The following is a 17,249-nucleotide window of genomic DNA, read 5'->3' on the forward strand; positions in this document are numbered from 1 at the left end:
GTAAAACCAGAAATGAATATTGTCTCTCTATAGTTGTAACTATGAGACCGAGCTGATTGTCTAAAGGTCAGTAAGTAGTCATGAACAGCATCTTAGCTTTCACTGACACTTTTTTAATAAGGATAATTGTTAGTAGTCGACCTTACTGAACAATAGCTAGGAGAGCTAGCTTCATAGTCTCCCAAGCTTCCTGTGTTTGGATTCTGATTCCATACTGGTTCAGATTCCAATAGCCATATTTTTTGTTTGTTAATGTTTCTGGCTCTATTTTCCTTCCTGTAAAGGGGAACAATAATGTTATTTTTGTGTTCGACTGTTAGGAGAGTGAATGGGCTAATGTATAGTAAAGGCGTGGTTTACTTTCTGGCACACTGAATAGAGACCAGTGAATGTATTTATCTTTAATCTATCTTAATATGTTTTTGAAAAATTTTCCCAGCATAAAATGGAAGCTTTTTGAGATCATAATTACTTCTAAGTAGTAACATTATTTTGTATTTTTTTTTCCTTTTAGCTTTGGTGGGTGACAGAGGAGAATAGTGGATAAGATTATAATTTGTCAGGGGTGCCATGTGTATTGTAGCTGTTCACTCACATTCAGATTCTCAAAGATATTTCTGGCTATTATGTATTATGTACTGGCAAAAACACATCAGGAAAAGGACGAGAAGGTATGTTTTGCTGTGCGTTAAATCTTCAATTAGTAAACACTGTCTCCCTTTGAGAAGTAGAATGTATATTGCCTCATTTGTCTATAGAGTATGATTTATTATGAAAAGGAAGTTCCTTCTTTATGTGTTTTAGTAATGCATAATCGTATGTTTAGAAGATAAGATTGCAGGGAATCCAAGTTGCCTGGATGAGAAACACCAAATATAACCATGAAAACAATTCAGGTTACCTTGCTACATCACAGGAAATGACTGGACTCCGTCCTTTAGAAAAGCTCCTTCCTACGCCGTTATTAAGCTTCAGTGGGCTGATTTATTTAGGATAGTGATGTTAAGTTACTACTTCTGTGTCTACAGCCACCTTACTGATTTGGCACGCCAGTACTGAAGCTGGGCTTTGATCTCACACTTAGAGCCAAAAGCATCCTTGGAGAGAATGGATATGAATAAACAAAAAATAATAATCCAATCTCTTTGTTTACCTGACTCATTAAAACATTGATTTTCCTTCCCTGTTTTATAAAATGAAAAATCGAAAGCCAATTTGCTTGATTCAATTAAGTTTAGGAAAGATGTGGTCTTTGGCAGATGGTCCAGTGAGTACTCGTGACAATTAAAGAGCTACAAACAAATAGATACTAAACTTCCTTAAAACGACAAGTCTCCGCCGATTTGAAGTCACACATGAGTAAATAAATGATGGCAAGTTCACGAAAAGAACAGTGAGTTAATGGTTAAAGAGAAGTGACACCATTCTTCCAGATAGCAGAGAAAAAGTTGTATGGAGGAAAAGGGAGACAGATGGGGGAACATCGAAGAGAAACACTACAGACAGTGCAGGCAATGATTACCATGGTAACATACAAAACATTCCCTCAATAAAGTTTTATTAGGGAAATTCAGAAACAAAAAGTATGCCATATAGAATAAAATATGTAGAATACCCAGAATAAATCAAAGCATAGCAATTGTTTTTTGTTACTATGTAATAATTTTTTTTAAATGACTGGATTTGGAGTACGAATTTAATTTCCCCAATTCAGTGTAATTAATCGAAAGCCAGTGATTTCTTATGCTCATCCTGAATTGTTTAAAATTTGGATGCCTGTAACTATTAAAATGAGAGAATTCACATTTTGATTCAAATAGCTGTATGGAAATGCGGGGGTCATCAATATGGATAAGCCTAGAAGCCAAGGCAGAATTGAGGCTGAGCCACCAGAACATTCTCTCCTCTCCAGCAGGAGTGCTCTAATTCCCAGGCTTCATTTGCACATGCCGTTATTCACAGATGAATAGAGTGTGCCACTTTGTTAGTCACCCCCTGGGTCCATCACACGTAAGCAGGGAGAGGAAATGGTCCAAGAACCATTGGCATCTAACCCATGATACATTATGTCACTAAATATCTGGCATGGCAGTTGGCTAAACCTCACCAGTCAGTTGCCAAATGTCATTTAACAAAGTGGTCCCCATCCAGGACCTCTATGTGACTGTACTGATAATATTATCACTGGAGGTGAAGAGACACATTCCCCAAGGAAACTCATCATTAGAAATAAACATGGCAGCCCACCAGAAACCGTAAACAACATGAAGAAATCAAAGGGAGGCTCTTCAAAGTGTCTGTGTGCATTTGTGTGCATGTGAATGCATGTGCGTGCTGCAGAAAGTCTTTTTTTTTTCCATCAAGCAATAGAGATGGTTTGTATTTTCTCATAACTGCCAAACCTAAAGATGAGTCTTTCACAACATCATGAACAAAACAAGTATTTATTCTTGCCAGCATCGAGCAGAATAATATTCAGGGTTAGCTAGGTTCTGTCTTTTCTAGCTATTTTAGTAAAACAAAATAAAGGTTTATCTTCCACCTGACCTATTTACTAATAGAAATATCTATTGTCTCTTTGTTGAGCATAGGATATGCTGTTTTAAAAAGAACGTGAGATCATTGATTTGATGAATTTTTATCTTTTATTTTATAAAGTCTTGGAAAAGTCAGCCTCTCCCTTCCTTATTTCTTCCTCCCCCCATATTTGTCTGTGACTCCGTCTCTCGCTCGCTCTCTTTCTCTCTCTGAGTGTGTGTCTCTCTGTCTTCTTCACACACACACACACACACACACACACACACCACTTTTCATCTCTGTGATCTCTGTGACAACGAACCTATTTACACATCATGCTTATTGCAGATTTCTCCTTCCAGTTCCCAGTTCAGTCCACTTATTGGGTCCTTCAGAGGGCACTGTGGCCACACCTGGGCTCCCTTATCCCTTACATTTGAACATGTTTACTATGTTCCATTTTTCTCATGTCACGGACATGAATTCAGCATCTATCCAGCCAATCAAACCCTTAAACCCTTTCCCTTGAATCCCCACTTTCTGGAGTATGATAGTAACTATGCACTGATCTTTGTCATTAAGCTGTAAGTCACTCCAATCCATGCTTCAACACCTTGAAGCACTCACTAAACCTTCAAAGTCTCTGATCCTCTGTCAAGCCACACCTAAAGATCATTTTGGTTAATAAGACAAGGAAATTGAGAAATATATCATTGATCCAAAAGTTACTTTTTATATTAAGTAAGAATTCGAATTAGAGCCTAACTACGAACTTTTATTTGGGGCAAGTAGTGCTGGCATTCATATGAAGTAAAAGGTGGAGAAAAGTTTGATAAAGACTGTAAAGGGAGGAGCCTGACATATCAGCTAGTGAAAGGTCACTGATCAAACAAGATGCCACAGGAAAGGAAAAAGTGATCAAACAAACACAGCTGAGAATCCACAAATTGATTCTTGAATGCAGAACACAGCCTATCACAATAAAGGTGTGTTCAGTTCTCAGAGGGTGGGTTATTTAATCAACAGTGTTGCCTGAGCCACTATTTAACTGGAAGAAACTGCAATAGAATACGACTTATCTTATAAATGAATAAAGAGCAGATGATTTAGAGACTTAACTGGACCATGTAAAACATGATCAAACATAAACTCATACCTACCCTTCTTTAAAAAACAAAGGTGTCAAAATACACTGGAAACATACAGCATTTTGACATATGAAATCAGAGAAACTGGATGTCCCCTGGTAGAAGAATGAAGGTAGACCCATAGCTCTTATTCTTTGCAAGAATTGGTCCAAAATGTATCAGAGAACTTAATGCAATATTTGAAAAAGCAAGAAGAAAATATAGGTGAAATACTTTATGATATAGGTGCAGGTGAGGGCACGCTCTTCATCTGGAGACCTGTTACACTAGTTCAAATTGGTATAATTTTACAAACACCTCATAGGGAACAACTTTCTCTTCCATAACATGCTACATTCTCCAATTACATTTTTCCTGGACACACATTTATTTATGCATTTGTTTCCTCTTTAATGACCTGATCCATTTCTGCTCATCCTGCCAGTGTGAACTCAAGTTTGCTCTCCTTCAGGGCATCTCCCAGTCTCTCTCTCTACTCCAAAATGGCCCCTACCTACCTGAGGCTACTGCCATTCTCATTTGCTGCGTCTTTTTTTTTCTTCTTCAAATTTCTACTGCTCAAGGTACTTGAAAAAGAGAAAACCTCGTCTGACCTAACATCCCTTAGCATTTGTTCTTCCTCTAGCTCCCAACTCCCACACACGTTCCCTGACCTAACTTTAGCTTACTTCTATAGAGGAAAGATTCCTTTGCAGTCTAATTACTTCTTAAACATAGCGCTGATCTCATCATAGCCACACAAAGTTAGGTCATGCAATAATACCCAAACCCCCATGATGAGGTGGAGCTTCATATATTCTTGAAGGACCTGAGAAACAAGCAAAAGAAGTAAGCTCTGTTTTCACTTTTATAGATGAATCAGACAGTATCATGATAAATGAAAAAAATGAGTGACTATTAACTAAGATCAAAATGATGACCAACGAGTTTGATAGAGTTTGTGGTATTATGAGATATCACCTAAACTATATAGTGATAGTTGAATCTTATTTATGAATATATTAGCATACAATAAAAGACCCTCTTGATGTAGTATTTTAGTTGTAGTTGTTTCTGGAAGTCAGCAAACAGTTACCACCTATTGGTGGTTCTTTATAAAATACAGAGGGCTGCATTGTAGAAACTGAAGTGTTCTCACCCTGCCAGGAGGCTCTACTGTGACTCACAGTCACTTCATCTGGAATAACTGGGTCACTCCTGAAAAATCAATATGCCCTCCACAGATGGATCCAAGCCACTGGGTAAACCTTGATGGTGTGGAGTTACTTGACCTTCCAGGGTATTTACCTAAGAAGAAACCTGCTTGGGGAGTATTAGAGTAAACATGTCAGACAGCAAAGGCAGAACATGGTCCAGTGTTCCATCTCCTGTGAGCAGCATGTTACCAATGCAAGCCAGAACTTGAAAAGTTCTTTGGTTCCTTGCCCCCCCCCTTTTTTTTAATCTTTGTAATAGACTAACTTTCCCCCACTTTTCTCTGTTGGAGAGTTGAAATTTGTGTTAATTCACAGATTAAGTGAATTAGAGTGTATTCAAAATTTCCTCGTCGGCTGTGGGGAAATGCATTTATTCTTGTGATTTGGCACAATTACAGGAGAGGCCCAAAATGAGCCAGTCGCAAACTCTCTCAGAAGAAGCCATTAGGAAAGTCACATTATGACATGTTAGCGATGATTTACTTCCACGCTTCGTATTAAAACTCCCTAAACAGTCCTCACTCCTTCATTTCGGAAGGAGTAATTGAAATGACATTTAAAACTAATAGGCTGAGCTTGTTAGCTCCGGGGAACTGGCACACAAAACTACCAGAGAAGACACAAGACATGAACCAGTCAGCTACACACGCCTTGCCATTGGTTGCTAAGCACACACTGAGTATTCCTTTAGGCGCTATTTTATGGATTTCCTAAGATGTAAAGAATCTGTATTACAGATACCATCCCGAGGGGTATTTTATTTTATATATGGGTAGGGACTAGACCAGCCATCCAGACACATTAGTTTCCACACTCAAATCTTTAGGCATTTAGGGAAAAATCTAAGCATGGAATTCAGATGTCCTAAATTCTCTGCTGATAGGCTTTGCTTAACCTGCTTGTTTTTATCTAATCTGCTAGGCAGGCTTCACATCTTAAATGTATGGGGAGCATGATTCTCCTTCCAAATGATAAGTGAACTCATTTATAATGCCGTACGATATTTTGTCTTTCTGTTGTTTTTGCTCTTGATAATGCCTGAAGGGCCTGCCATGAAAATAATGAAAGGTTGAAGTGGAACAAAGCCATATGTCAGAAACTGACCTCCAGGCAGGCTTTGGCTTATATTTGCAGTTACAGAGGTCGAGCACCACTTTTTAGAAAGCGACACAAGAAAAATGTTGAGCTTCTTAGTTAATAGCTTCAGGAAATCATTGTTCCCTTTGCAAGAAAACATTGATTTTAGTATATTAGATGCAAGGGAACTACAAAATTATTGGGCAATTAAATTGGTTCAATTTAATATATTATTTTCCAAATATATTTGAATCCAGAAACTCTTTGTTGGGGTGGGGGGCAATACAAGTTTCTGAAAGAATTAATCTTTGGCAGAACACACATCAGCAAATTACCTTATCATAGTGAACAAAGGGCTTTGGGCCAGTATCTGCTCCTCCAATTCTCCACCGTATTTAAAAAGAATCCACAATGTGTTTCCTGGAGTTGTCACGTAGTAGGAACAACAAGGAAGTAGAAAGACAGCTGGCAATGAGACTTCACTTCTGGAGCTTACAGTCATGTTGTGAGATACACAACCACTAACCAAAGCCACAAGCAATAAGTGACTCGGCTCCCCACTGTATCTTTCCATGTGGTTCACAGGAAGGCATTAGGGCTTCAGGCTGAAATAACTGGTGCAATGTATGCAGGCCATTAGACAATGAAGGATGCAACTGGCAGTGTCCTGCATAAGATGATCAGTATGATTATTCAGCAGATGAATGACACTCTGGGGAAAAGTATGGACAATAATAGTTTAAAGTCAAAATGAGAGTAGAATGCTGCTCGTGGATGCCAGAACTTCGGCAGGGCTGAGAGTGGCATTGTGCTATAGGGGTACAAGAAACAAGCAGTGCCATGCAGGATAGACACAGAACATCGAAATCCCACTGCAGCTCCAGGGCTCCGTTGACATTGTGCTTCTTTCTGCTCATGCCTAGAATCCTGATACCACCTGAGCAGGAAGCAGGCATTTTAAAACGGATAATTACAGAATCAAACGAATGGCAATGCATATGAGAGGCCCAGTGGAGAACAAATACAGGGTTTCTGTCTCTAAACTGCTTGGCAACACCTTGGAGTTGTAAAAGAATACTGACAGAACATACCACTTAGAAGGTAAGGTATGAGGTTGAAACAAGCCCGTCCTCTTTGTTTTGAAGGAGCAGTCAGTTGAGCCTGGGCATGGATGGGTGAGGCAAATGATGCAAAGGGGAGCATGGAAAGTTAGATGAGCGTCTAGAGTGAATGAAGCATCATTCATAAAAAGGGGCTCTGAGAGGCATTGGACTTTGCAGTGAGATTCGGTGTTGAGGGGTGATGGTAGATTCTCAGTAGGGATACTCTGTCTCCCAGGGTAGTGACACAGGGAACACATGGATGCTTTTAAATCCTATATAGCTAACTCAGCATTTCTCAAATGAGTTGTGGATATTGTAAATATCACTCTCCGAGGAGGAATGTGAGAGGCAGAAACATCAGATGTTTGCTTTAAACACACACACACACACACACACACACACACACACACACACACGCATACATGGACACATATATACATATTACATCTGCATACAAATACACATGTACACAGATGTACACACATACACACACAAAAATATAAATGGGCATACACTCAAATTCACTCTTACACATCAGGTACACATATACACATACAAGCAAGCATACATGACCATACAAAACAAACACGCATGTACAAATAGACACAGACACATGCAGCTCAGAGCATGGTGAAAGTTTAAAGCTTCCTGCAGACTTCATACTCAATAACCACATAATGACTATGTGCCTGATCTTTCCTGGGGTCTATAATTCAATGAAATATTAAGGAAGGCTAAACCCAAAGTCAATTACTATCCGTCACAGGACACAGGAAGAAAGAGAATTCAGCAATAAGACTCCATCCCAAATAAAGCCCTCTACTGCTCTATGGGTAACTACTGATAGGGAAGGGACGATGGAAAGGAAGTGTGTACATGAGACATGAGATAACAAAGATGGGTGTCTTATTAGAGATGATAAATGCCACAGACAGCCAGAAATGAGAACATATAAGTCTTCCCCACTCGACACAGCTGTCCCTCAGTATCTATGGCAAATTAGTTGCAGGCATCCCTAGTCTCTCCCCAACAGGCACCCAAGTCTGTCTTATAAAATGTCCATCACATAAAAACTACACACATCTCCAGGGATGCTTTAAATCAAACTAGCAAAATGTAAATGCTTTTTAAATAGTTGTTGTCGTATGTTGTTTAGAGAACTACATGAAGGAGGAGGGAAGTCTGTACAGGTTCTGTACGTATGTGTTTGTTTTTGTATTTTCAAGCCATGCTTGGTTAAATCCATGGATACAGAACTCAAGAGAGAAAACCAACTGTATGCCTTACCTTGATGCAAACCAAGAGTGCCAACGAGTTTCAATTATTCTTGCCATTCATCCACCCTGACAACTGACATCTAGGATAAGATCCTTGCTAAAGTCCTGGATCGACTGTCAAGCTTTGTGCTAAACATAGTTACATAGCAAAGAAACAAAGCGTTGAATTTTATAGACAAAAACTGAAGTGTGCAGTCATTGAAATATATAGCATGACATAGATACTTCCCACATTTCTTCCTGGCAGTCCCTGGGAGAGTTAGCTCAGCACAGTGCCATGGTCAGGGTACTTTAGTATTCCCCTAAGGCAGGACAGAGAACACCAGACTGGTCACTAGTGATGTTTGTCGTCCGAAGACTATGTGCTGATAATCTCCAACAGCTCAAACCTGACACACTGCCCCCAGCACTCAGCCTTGCTCAGACACTACACCTGAGGCAGCGTGGCCAAGACATCAAAAGCTTTTCACAGAAGACATTGCGTAACACCCCCTTAAGGAAACTTCGCTGAACACTTTTACCCTCAAGTGGCCTCTCTTCTTAGTTTTGTAAGGGGATTGTCAATATTGGTCAAGAATACAAGTTTATTAATAGGCGTTAGCATAAAGATCACACAGCTTGAGAACCATGGGATCGCCACTCCTGACACCTCTCCATCCCTCCCACTTACTGTCTTTGACTGTACCATTTAACCTTATATAAGTTCCCTGGAAGTAAGGACCAAGTTTTCAATTGCATACTATTCAACAAAACACTGAGGTTAGAAACTCTGTAAATATTTCATGAATGGATGAAGGCATTAATCAAAAAATATACACTTAGGAGCTGGAGAGATGGCTTAGCAGTTAAGAGCACTTAACGTTTTTTTTTTTTTTTTTTTTTTTTTGCAAAGAATCCAAGTTCAGTTCCCAGCACCCATATTAGATGGCTCAGAAAAGCCAGTAACACTGGCTCCCGGGTATCTGCTGACCTTCTTCTGGACTCCTAGAGCAATTGCACTCCTACATATGCAAGCCTATACTCACACTCATTCACACACACACACACACACACTCACTCAGACACTCACATGCATACATAAACGTGATTAAAAATAGAAAATAAAAGAACATATATTTGAAGTAGAAGAAAATTCTTTAGCTCACATATTTACTCACCCATGCCTATGCAAAGAGTGACACATACTGTTACAGGTATTGGGGATGATAATGTGAACAAAGCAGTAAAATCTTTACCCACATGGCGTGCAAAATAGAGAAAAAAAGCCATGTAAACATAGAGTAAAATACTTTCCTAAGAGTCGTAAGTCCTGAGGAGAGCAGTGAACTGAAGGAGCATGGTGGGGGCGGAGGGATGATGGAATAGGAAGTCGGAAAGTGTGCAATTTAAAAGGAGTTAATAGGGAAAGACTGACGCATGGAGCATCTCTGAGGAAAGCATTAAGGAAGTTTCTCAGGGAGCCCTGGGCATATCAGATGAGAAAGTATAGTCTGAGAGGAATTTCAGTGCAGGTGCAAGAGGAATCCACTTTGATTGTTCAAGGAACAGCAAACAGGCCAATGGGGGACAAAGCTGAGGGAGCTGAGAGGGGAGTAGGAGAGCATGAGGATGGACCATGATGTCTGTGCAATTCTTCTCAGGCTCCCTTCGACCATTGTCATAAGCCAAGTAGCTTCAAAGTACAATCGTCTGAAGTCTGGCGTTGGACTACGAACAGCGCTGGTACATTCTGAAAACGCTGGCAGGGATTTATGTGTGTGTATTGGGAGTGAGAGGAAAGGGACTCACCTCCCTGCTGCCAGTGCTTAGCCTACAAGCTTGAAGCTGCCTCCTTCCAATGCCTACTTCCATCATCAGAACTCTTCAGTGCTTAGGTGTCTTCTCTGTTTCTCTGTCTTTTTAAATTATTTTGTTTTATTTTTTGTGCATGAATGTGTTTGCCTGTGTGTATACCTGCGTAGCATGCGTATGACTGGGACTCACAGAGGCCAGAAATGGGCATCAGATTCCCTAGACCTAGAGCTATAGGCTATAGACTATAAACTATAGGCTATAGACTATGAACTATAGGCTATAGACTACTATGAACCACAGTGTAGGGGTTGGAAATAGAACCTGAGTCTTCTGGTGGAGAAGTCGGTGTCCTTAACTGCTGACCCATCTTTCCAGCCTCTTTATGGCTCTTATGTAGATTTTTTGGGGTAGATTTAGGGACAATCACTTTCCAGAAGTATCTCATCTTAGTGATTACAGTAATTACAACTGCAAATGAGTCGCACTCTTAGTTTCAGAGTGGCTTTGAATCTTTAGAGAGCACCATTTTGATCCACTACAAAGAAAAAGGAATAATCATAGGAATTAGGGTATTGTACAACAATTGTTATCAACAGAGAGATTGTGAGGGGTGGAATTGGGAGTGTATTCAGGTAGTAAGAAGTGAAGAATTCCTACTTCAGATCTATTTTTAAGAGTTAGTGAGATTCACAGAAACACTGGATTATTGACTTTGTGTTGACTGAGGTATGGCAATTGCAGTTGTTATTGTCTACTGAATTAGCTATAGACAGAGTATAGAGCACAGGTGATGGTTTACATTTGTCATATATAGGCACAGGAAGTAAAAGTCCTATTCAAATATTATCATGTACTGGTTCCTGTTGTCTATGGTTTACTATTAGTGCAATTGTGGCACAAATGTTATTAAAGGACCAACCACTTTCTGCATGGGCCAAAGAACTGCTCCATGAAATCAAACACATACCTGGCACTATTGATGATGCCAAGAACTTGTGGCTAAATATGTCATAGGCTCTATGAGCAAAATCTAATACTATTATTCTGCTAAAGGGATGGAGTATTTAAAAGAATCCTAATGAGTTATTGCTATAGCCATAGGAGAGTGAATCTCAGTCTTCTTCAAGAAAGCTTTTCTTTGAAATGGGTGGCAATTAACACAGAGACTCTCAAGTGGTCAACATGTAAAGAATAAGAAACTGCAGAGTACTCATCCCTAAATGACTTAATGATCTTTGGATCTATACTCTAGGCAGACCCCACTCCCAAGTGTATTTATGCAACACAAATCACTTAGGGGATTAAAAAGAAAGGTGGAAGGAGGGAGAGGAGGAGGAGGAGGACCAGGAGGAAGAAAGGGAAAACAAGGACTGAAAGTTGGGTGCATAGGGTGGTGAGGGTGGAGAGAGTGGATCTGGGAGACATTGGGGGAGGGGTGAAAGGATCAAAATACACTATGAAATTCTAAAGACATCGAAAGAATATCCATGGCTTAATAAATTTTCTGTCATAATTCAAATAGAGCAAAATTTAAAAAATAAGAAAGTGTTCTGATACTGGAAATGTATTTGTATAACCAGAACAGATTAAAAAATGTAGGGTTTCCTACACAAATTCTAGGAGCAGAACAACAATTTCGAATTCACAGCATCTAAATCTGAGGGAAAATATTTCTCTTTAGAGAACAAAATTGATCTCACCTCCCTAAGCAGGAAAACAAAAGCCTGAATCTTAAACAGCCTTAGGTGTCAAGCTCAGCTGGAAGAAAATAGCTAGGTGTAAAATGAGCTTCGGAATGCTTTGCTAACACTTTAATCAGAAATTCTTATTTACTCCCCAAATTAGAATTTCCAGGAGATACAACCTGCAAGAAGAATGAAGGAAATAAAATATTATAAATTATACCCATTATAATGTCAGATTCCTAAGCACATTTCTTGATATTCAGTGTAAAGAAAAATGCTCACCACTGGAAATAGCATCTCTCTGGACTTTTCCTGGCTATTCAAGTGGGTCTTGTTATATACACTGCCTAAGGACTATCCTTCCTTCTTATAGGGTTGGTATTCAGTTCCTCTCATTAAAGTATTGTACTTCCACTTCTTCATACAATTAGCCCCACCTTTCAGTTAAGCCTTCAAACATGGCATCCTCAGCACTGCTTTTCATTCCTGGCCATGTTCTCCCTTGAGGTTCTGGTTTAAAGTTTACTCCTTATATTTTGTTACCCAGTGATGTACCTTGTTTCTTTCCTTCCTTTGTTTCTAACCCTGCCATGTCTAAGTTACAGCCCTTTATGCCTTCAAAGACACAGGAGCCTCCTAACTGGCCTCCCTGCTTCTATTTTTTGAACTCTGTCGTCTACTCTCCATATGGGAACCAAACTCTTACTCGAAAAGTATATGATAAATCATCCTATTCCTTGCATAAACTCTTCCTGTGGCTTTCTATCTCATAATGAAATTTGAGGCTCCTTCTAAAACCCAACACCCCATCTCCACCTGCAAGAGAAGCTATTTCCTCCCACCTGGTTCTCCAGTGCCTGTATTGCCACCTACATCCTTGGTCTGGGGTAATTTTCCTAATCTACATCTTTTAGCCATTACATCTTAGCTCACATCTCAGATCCATCAGCCTACATCACATACTATGCCTTTTTGCCTTTGTGATGCCATAGTATGTGTTTTCTCATAACATGTATCTCAGCCTGAAATACACACTTGAGTGGTTGGCCATTTCAACTGTATGTAGATGAAGGGCCACGTCTGAATCAGCAGTGATTATCTTCCAGTGTCTGGCAGACTAGCCTATAAAAGTAGTAGGTAGTTAAACCTTCCTATAATGAATAAAATAATACTCATTTTCTCTCTTACCCCTTTGATGTGCACTTCACCCAGCATTTCCAGTTATTTTTCTATTTACTTCTCTCTATCTAGACAAGTTGTGGAACACTGTGTCACACCTTGGGATGAGCAAGACACTTGTAGTTTGTAGGAGCATCATCACAGTGTGACTCAGACCTGGTTTATGGACCAACTGCTGTGTGGAAGCATCAGCTGTTCTCACAGGGAGGACACAACATGCTTGAAATCATAAGAACATTTCTTGTTGTTTTACCTCTTTTAAAAATAAGATGACCCTCTCTCTTTCCCCCTTCTCTGTCTGCTGCCACCTCCCCCACCCTTCTCTGCCTCCTCTCTTTCTCCTGCCATTGTGTCTCTCCCAATAAAACTTCTACGTGGAAAAAAAATAAGATGTCAGAAACTGGCACTCAGATTATGCTTCAGTATTTGATTTCAAAGCTATTCAAACTCTTTTGATGCTGATACATCTAACTTGTGCCAATGAGACACCAAGGCCTGAGCAGGAAATGAAACACAAAGTCAATGAAAGAGTGGCCAGTAAACAACAGGACACCCAGCCTCCTGCTTGCTCCTGGGGCCTAGAACACATTAGGATCAATGTTGAGTATCACTATTAGAGTTTCATATTATATTCTTGTAAGAATTTGTTTGACACAGGAGGGAACAGAGAATTGAGGACAATCATTCACCAATGAACAGTCACTAGGCTCCATCTTTGTCCTGCCTTTTATTTTGGTTTGTTTTCCTTTGTTATTTGCAGACAGAAAAGGAATTTAGTCAAACTCCTCCTCCAGGTGAAAGGTTGATGGAGCCTTTGACACAACTAGCCTCTTTACTGTCATGGCTTTTCCAAAACTTTAGATTAAAGGAGGAATGGCTCAAGCATCCCGATTTGCATAGTAAGACAAGCACAGAAGGTAGGCCTGATAGTCCACTCATCTGGTCTGTGTTATTAGTACTCTCCTTAGCTCTGAGAGGGTTAAATGCCAAAATGCCTGAATGGGAAACTGTCCACTTATCTCTGAACATGCTTCAAAATTGTGTAGATTCTATTATCACTGAAGGAAGGAAACATAGATTCTTATAAACCAATCATAGCATGATGTCAAATCTGAATACAAAGCCCCCCTTTAGGTAAGAGATTCCAGCAATTTGTTTCTTTGCTTTATATTTGATATAATTTCACATGGCAGTCTAGGTTGGTCTCAAACTCACCATGTAGCCTTGAACTCTGAGCAATTCTCCTGTCATGGCCTCTTAAAATGTTAGGATTGTAGGCGTGAACCACCGCAACAGTTTTCAAAAGATAGTTGAAGTTTTATTCTGAGATACGGTCTCATGTATTCCATCTGGCCTTAAACTTTGACATGTACTTGAGGATGACCTTGAACTGCTGGTCCTTCTGCATCCACCTCCTAGAGGTAGGCTACAGCCTAGCTGTGCACCAAGACTTCAAGTTTATACAGTGGTGAAGTCCAAACGCAGAGCTTTGTGCATGCAGATAATCACTCTTCCAACCGATTCAGGCATACACACTCATTCCTAAAATATGTATTTAATATGAATTATGAATATAAACAAATACTTCCAAAGAGCTGGCCGATCGGTTTACTCTGTGTGGAAGGTTTTCAGCCTTTTCTCTCACAGCAGAGTCAACACTTCATGGAGCTGATGGTAATGATTCATCATGTTCATACAGCTACCATACCTCATGGCTTTCTAGAACCAAGAAGACACATGCAAAGAGCATCAGATCTGCTGGTACAACTACTTCTCAACACCAAGTATACGTGTTTGTGGAGGTGTGTTCTGAATTAATAGTGAAATAGTTAATTAAGAATTTGTTTATAAATAGTAAAAGTGATAGATATGAATAAGTGAAATAAATTTGCATTGAAATAAATGTTATTCAAGTTTCAAAGAATTGGCTAAAACAATGCACTATTTTATGTCTTTTTAAAAACTGTTCATTACATTGAATCATTGGATGCATTATGATAGCTTAACTGGCATATTTTTGTTAGGTACAAATCTATATAAAATAAATGCTAAATAGTTAATAAATTTATTATAAGTATTGCATTGAATCTGGGAATAGTATAGTCAATGGTAGAACCCTTGTCAAACATGCATAGGTTCACTTTCTAGTACCCTAAAACATAATGCTAATTTTTCCAGCAACTTATTAACACTAGGATAAGTATCTGATGTACACTACCTAATTTAAGTCTCACTACAAACATAAGATGATGATGAAGGAAGACTGGAGTCATTTTAATAATGTGTCCAAAGTAGAACATTTAGTAAGGATAAGTGCTTAGAAGTGCTGAAATGTAAAGAAATTTGAGTCTTGAGAGGGTATAGAAAGATAAAAGCCAACTAGAAGCCACAGAAGATGGAAAAGAGACAGAAACCCCAAGGTAGGTGAATGGAAGCCCAGAGTTGGCATGGCTCATCCCTACAGGCTGGGATGAAAGCTCCAGATGGCCCTATGTAGAGTCTGCTTCTGCTCTGTCCCCAGGATATTCTCAGTCTTCTTTACTGTCTGAAGGTGGACAGAGACTTTTACACTGCCTATTCTTACTCAGTGGCTTACCCTGCCACAGGCTTCTTTGATGATTAAAAACAAAAGAAAAAAATGGGCCCTAAAACCCCTGATCTGTAACTGGCCTGAATGCCCCCTCCCTAGACCAGCTTCACAGCACCAGAAGATACCATGCAAGCTTCAAAAGGAAAGCAACTAACCATCCTACCCAGCGGTGGTGCCTATGAATTTCATCAACAACTGGCAGAGCAGGATCAAGGATGCAGTAGTGGTGCACATACCTTGGTGGTAACCAGCATCTCTCTAATTGGACTTATGAGGGAAGCTATGCTTGGCACTGTCAACATTATTAATTACTCAGTGCTAGTGAAACTGTGATTATTGGGTGATAATTTGTAAGTACTAATTTATTAAACCAGCATAATCCCTTAAAAAAAACTATCAACAATTGTTCTATGCCCACAGATAAGAGTACTCTTCAAAGGAGACAACAATAGAAAATAATGACCAATCATAATACATTGCTATGGGGCTCGGTTTCAATGAATAGATCAACAACAACAACAACAACAAAAACAATCCCACATTTAAGACTCAGGGAACATGTCAGAAGAGGGAGCAGAAAGATTATAACAGCCGGTGAATCAGAGGGTCTTACCATAGTCTTACCAACATGACTGCAAGGGTGATCTGAACAAGGGTAACACCAATGGTTGAAGCTCATTAGGCCGGAACTTTACCCTAGACAAAGAACCGTAGCCACTGAGAAAAGCAGGGAGCATCTTGAGTTCTTTGTATATATTGGATATTAGTCCTCTATCAAATGTAGAGTTGGTAAAGATCTTTTTCCAATCTGTTGGTTGCCATTTTGGCCTATTGACAGTGTCCTTTGCCTTAAAGAAGCTTTGCAATTTTATAAGGTTTGGCTTGTGAATTCTTGATCTTAGAACATAAGCTATTGGTGATCTGTTCAGGAAATTATCCCCTGTGCCCATGTTCGCGAGGCTCTTCCCCACTTTGTTTTCTATTAGTTTCAGTGTATCTGTTTTTATGTGGATGTCCTTGATCCACTTGGACTTGAGGTTTGTACAAGGAGATAAGAATGGATTGATTAGCATTCTTCTATGTGATAACCACCAGTTGAACCAGCACCGTTTGTTGAAAATGCAGTCTTTTTTTCCACTGGATGGTTTTAGCTCCTTTGTCAAAATCAAGTGACCATAGGTGTATGTGTTCTTTTCTTGGTCTTCAATTCTATTCCATTGATCTACCTGCCTGTCATTGTACCAATACCATGCAGTTTTTATCACGATTGATAAATAGTATAGCATGAGGCAGGGATGGAGATTCTGCCAGAAGCTCTTTAATTCTTGAGACTAGTGTTTGCTATCCTAGGTTTTTGGTTTTACCAGATGAATTTGGAAATTCCTCTAACTCTATGAAGAATTGAGTTGGAATTTTGATGAGAATTGCATTGAATCTGTAGATTGTTTTTGGCAAGATGACCATTTTTACTATATTAATTCTACCAATCCATGAGCATGGAAGATCTTTCCATATCCTGAGGTCTTCTTTGATTTCTTTCTTCAGAGACTTGAAGTTCTTGTCATACAGATCTTTCACTTGCTTAGTTAGAGTCACACCAAGGTATTTTATATTATTTGTGACTATTGTGAAGGGTACTTCCCTAATTTCTTTCCCAGTCTGTTTATCCTTTGTGCAGAGGAA

General features: G+C 39.4%; 1 protein-coding gene and 1 long non-coding RNA gene across 3 annotated transcripts in view; one reads left to right on the forward strand and one right to left on the reverse strand.

Moving 5' to 3' along the window:
• The window catches only part of Rab27b (RAB27B, member RAS oncogene family), a 162,503-nt gene that overhangs the window by 115,997 nt on the left and 29,257 nt on the right, over nt 1-17,249 (reverse strand). The gene's annotated exons all lie outside the window — the stretch shown is intronic.
• The window catches only part of Gm41770, a 79,558-nt gene that overhangs the window by 39,953 nt on the left and 22,356 nt on the right, over nt 1-17,249 (forward strand). The gene's annotated exons all lie outside the window — the stretch shown is intronic.

Source organism: Mus musculus, chromosome 18, assembly GCF_000001635.26.
Source record: "Mus musculus strain C57BL/6J chromosome 18, GRCm38.p6 C57BL/6J".
In the NCBI taxonomy this organism is placed as follows: Eukaryota; Metazoa; Chordata; class Mammalia; order Rodentia; family Muridae; genus Mus; species Mus musculus.